The sequence below is a fragment of the Durio zibethinus genome, unplaced genomic scaffold, assembly GCF_047325235.1.
Source record: "Durio zibethinus cultivar Kanyao isolate XHJ-2024 unplaced genomic scaffold, ASM4732523v1 HiC_scaffold_3, whole genome shotgun sequence".
Lineage (NCBI taxonomy): Eukaryota > Viridiplantae > Streptophyta > Magnoliopsida > Malvales > Malvaceae > Durio > Durio zibethinus.
This window is the reverse complement of record NW_028323044.1, coordinates 1,693,487-1,698,076: the sequence shown is the minus strand read 5'-3', so window position 1 is coordinate 1,698,076 and position 4,590 is coordinate 1,693,487. Positions and strand designations below refer to the sequence as shown.

Below are 4,590 nucleotides of genomic sequence, written 5' to 3'. Positions count from 1 at the left end.
AAGATTTACTCATTCCCTTCCACTACTCTAGTTTTTCCTTGAATCCTAGACGTAAGGATTTACAACACTTTAGAAAACAAAACCTCCGGAAGTTTATAATCAAGTTTATAATCAAGAAAGTATCAAGAGTCCTTTTCTTACACTTGTTTTTGCCGGAGAAAATTGGTCGAGTTATATCAGCAAAACAGAATATAGGATTTCGCGTTTTTTGTTGATCAGGCGACACCCGGATTTGAACTGGGGAATAAGGGATTTGCAGTCCCCCGCCTTACCGCTCGGCCATGTCGCCAAAAGGCTACAAACAAAAAAATGAGAGTATCCCCTTTTTATTTTTAGATTGGATCCATACCTTCAATTGGTTATAGTATCTCAAGACACACAATATCTAAAAACAAAAACTTTCCCTTTCTTTTTTCTTTTCTATTGAAAAAGAAAATGTGGATTCTCAGTTACAAAAGTAAAAATGCAGGACAAAAAAATTGGAACCATTAACTATTAACTATTGACGGCAAATTTATGGACGATTCTTCTTCACTTGTCTTTCTCTAATGGTATAAGAAAATAAAAATGGATACATAACTAATTAGTATTGATTTTTTTTTTCAATTTTTCAATTCAATAAAAAAACTTTCTTAATTTCAATTATAAATTATATAATTATAAATTATATTATAATAATATAACAGCAATTATGAGTCTATGTAAACCCCCGAACATAAGTTGTTACACAGCTCTAGTTATCTAATGAGGTATTTTATCTATCTAGATATGATGTCCATAGGGAATCAGCAAGAAATTATCGTGTTTCAATTTTTCATTGAATAGATTAAAATTAAAGAAAAAATAGAATTTTTGATAGAGCACGCCATGTGTTGTCTCCACTAGAGAGCTATAATGGAATAAAAAGAAAAGAGGAAAGACATATATAAATAGAAATGCTATATCTGCATATGTTTAATAAATACAAGCCCTCTTTTCGTACGCACTTCAATCATATTCTAAATATTCTACTAAAAAATAAAAAACTAAAAAATGGGTAAAAACATCTCTCTTCTCTGCGAATCATTTTTTGAACAGAACAATGGAATCTATGAAAAAATTAAGTGCTAGAAAAATCAACTCTCTCCCGATATATATTTTATGATTATTTTGTCTTTATCTCAACGAACAGATCAAATCAGGAATTCATTTCATTTTTCTGGTATTCAATCGGATTGGAATATGGAATATCATAATAATGGTAGAAATTGAATTATTATTTTTTTTTTTGATATTCTATACAAAACTCCATAAGGCTAAATGGCATTTATCAATTCTTTTATGTAGCTGTTTGTTATAAATATAAATTAAAATTTGAGTATAATTTTTCTTCTTCCGTTCATACGCATTTCATACATTCCATATATATTATATGGTATATGGAGTTAGATAAAATTTCATGTGATTCAGTAAACAGAATAGAAATTCAATTCCATCATTATTAGATCGATTCATATGATTCGATGAAGAATGAGAAAAGAATGGGATTTTTTTGATAAATGGGAAATTCAAAATGCTCGGGAATGAAAATGGGGAAATGTATACAATACCTGGGTTGAATCAGATACAATTTGAAGGATTTTGTGGGTTCATGGATCGGGGCTTAACAGAAGAACTTGATAAGTTTCCAAAAATTGAAGATACAGATCAAGAAATTGAATTTCAATTATTTGTGGAAACATATCAATTGGTGGAACCGTTGATAAAAGAAAGGGATGCTGTATATGAATCACTCACATATTCTTCTAAATTATATGTATCCGCAGGATTAATTTTGAAAACCAGTAAGGATATGCAAGAACAAACAATTTTTATTGGAAACATTCCTTTAATGAACTCCCTCGGAACTTCTATAGTAAATGGAATATACAGAATTGTGATCAATCAAATATTGCAAAGCCCCGGTATCTATTATCGATCAGAATTGGATCCTAACGGAATTTCGGTCTATACTGGTACCATAATATCAGATTGGTGGGGGAGGTTCGAATTAGAGATTGATAGAAAAGCAAGGATATGGGCTCGTGTAAGTAGGAAACAGAAAATATCTATTCTAGTTCTATCATCAGCTATGGGTTCGAATCTAAGAGAAATTCTAGAGAATGTTTGCTACCCTGAAATTTTCTTGTCTTTCCTGACCGATAAGGAAAAAAAAAAAATTGGGTCAAAAGAAAATGCCATTTTGGAGTTTTATCAACAATTTTCTTGTGTAGGCGGGGATCCGGTATTTTCTGAATCCTTGTGTAAGGAATTACAAAAGAAATTCTTTCAGCAAAGATGTGAATTAGGAAGGATTGGTCGACGAAATATGAACCAGAGACTGAATCTTAATATACCTCAGAACAATACATTTTTGTTACCGCGAGATATATTGGCAGCTGCGGATCATTTGATTGGAATGAAATTTGGAATGGGTACACTTGACGATATGAATCATTTGAAAAATAAGCGTATTCGTTCTGTAGCGGATCTCTTACAAGATCAATTCGGATTGGCTCTGGTTCGTTTAGAAAATGTAGTTAGAGGAACTATATGCGGAGCAATTAGGCATAAATTGATACCGACTCCTCAGAATTTGGTAACTTCGACTCCATTAACAACCACTTATGAATCCTTTTTCGGATTACACCCATTGTCTCAAGTTTTGGATCGAACAAATCCATTGACACAAATAGTTCATGGGAGAAAATTGAGTTATTTGGGCCCCGGAGGATTGACCGGGCGAACTGCTAATTTTCGGATACGAGATATCCATCCTAGTTACTATGGACGCATTTGCCCAATTGACACGTCTGAAGGAATCAATGTTGGACTTATTGGATCCTTAGCAATTCATGCCAGGATTGGTCGTTGGGGGTCTCTAGAAAGTCCATTTTATAAAATATTTGAGAGATCAAAAAAAGCACAGATGCTTTATTTATCCCCAAGTCGAGATGAATATTATATGGTAGCGGCAGGAAATTCTTTGGCCTTGAATCAGGGTATTCAGGAAGAACAGGTTGTTCCGGCTCGATACCGCCAAGAATTCCTGACTATTGCATGGGAACAAGTTCATCTTCGAAGTATTTTTCCTTTTCAATATTTTTCTATGGGAGCTTCCCTCATTCCTTTTATCGAGCATAATGACGCGAATCGGGCTTTAATGAGTTCTAATATGCAACGCCAAGCAGTTCCGCTTTCGCGTTCCGAGAAGTGCATTGTTGGAACTGGGTTGGAACGCCAATTGGCTCTAGATTCAGGGGTTCCCGCTATAGCCGATCAAGAGGGAAAGATCATTTTCTACCGATACTGACAAGATTATTTTATCGGGTAATGGGGATACTCTAAGCATTCCATTAGTTATGTATCAACGTTCCAACAAAAATACTTGTATGCATCAAACTCCCCGGGTTCAGCGGGGTAAATGCATTAAAAAGGGACAGATTTTAGCGGATGGTGCCGCTACGGTTGGTGGCGAACTCGCTTTGGGCAAAAACGTATTAGTAGCTTATATGCCATGGGAAGGTTACAATTTTGAGGATGCGGTACTCATTAGCGAGCGTCTAGTATATGAAGATATTTATACTTCTTTTCACATACGAAAATATGAAATTCAGACTCATGTGACAAGCCAAGGTCCTGAAAGAATCACTAACGAAATATCGCACCTAGAAGCCCATTTACTCCGCAATTTAGACAAAAATGGAATTGTGATGCTGGGATCTTGGGTGGAGACGGGCGATATTTTAGTAGGTAAATTAACGCCTCAGGTGGCGAAAGAATCATCATATGCTCCAGAAGATAGATTATTACGGGCCATACTTGGGATTCAGGTATCCACTTCAAAGGAAACTTGTCTAAAATTACCTATAGGTGGGAGGGGTCGAGTCATCGATGTGAGATGGATCCAGAAAAAAGGGGGTTCTAGTTATAATCCGGAAACGATTCGTGTATATATTTCACAGAAACGCGAAATGAAAGTAGGCGATAAAGTAGCCGGAAGACATGGAAATAAGGGTATCATTTCCAAAATTTTACCTAGACAGGATATGCCTTATTTGCAAGACGGAAGACCTGTTGATATGGTCTTCAACCCATTAGGAGTCCCTTCACGAATGAATGTGGGACAGATATTTGAATGCTCGCTTGGGTTAGCAGGGAGTCTACTAGATAGACATTATCGAATAGCACCGTTTGATGAGAGATATGAACAAGAGGCTTCGAGAAAACTAGTGTTTTCCGAATTATATGAAGCCGGTAAGCAAACAGCGAATCCATGGGTATTTGAACCCGAGTATCCAGGAAAAAGCAGACTATTTGATGGAAGAACGGGGGACCCTTTTGAACAACCTGTTATAATAGGAAAACCTTATATCTTGAAATTAATTCATCAAGTTGATGATAAAATACATGGGCGTTCCAGTGGACATTATACACTTGTTACACAACAACCACTTAGAGGAAGGTCCAAGCAAGGAGGACAACGGGTAGGAGAAATGGAGGTTTGGGCTCTAGAGGGATTTGGTGTTGCTCATATTTTACAAGAAATGCTTACTTATAAATCTGATCATA

The 4,590-nt window shown here is 35.7% G+C and overlaps 1 protein-coding gene across 1 annotated transcript in view; it reads left to right on the top strand.

Annotated features, from left to right (window-relative positions):
• Window positions 1-3,454: 3,454 nt before the first annotated feature.
• The window catches only part of LOC149503847 (DNA-directed RNA polymerase subunit beta'), a 7,013-nt gene continuing 5,877 nt past the window's right edge, over window positions 3,455-4,590 (top strand). The window contains exon 1 of the mRNA XM_089757953.1: window positions 3,455-4,590. This exon is cut by the window's right edge and continues 634 nt beyond it. The gene's annotated coding sequence lies outside the window, so the exon portion shown is untranslated.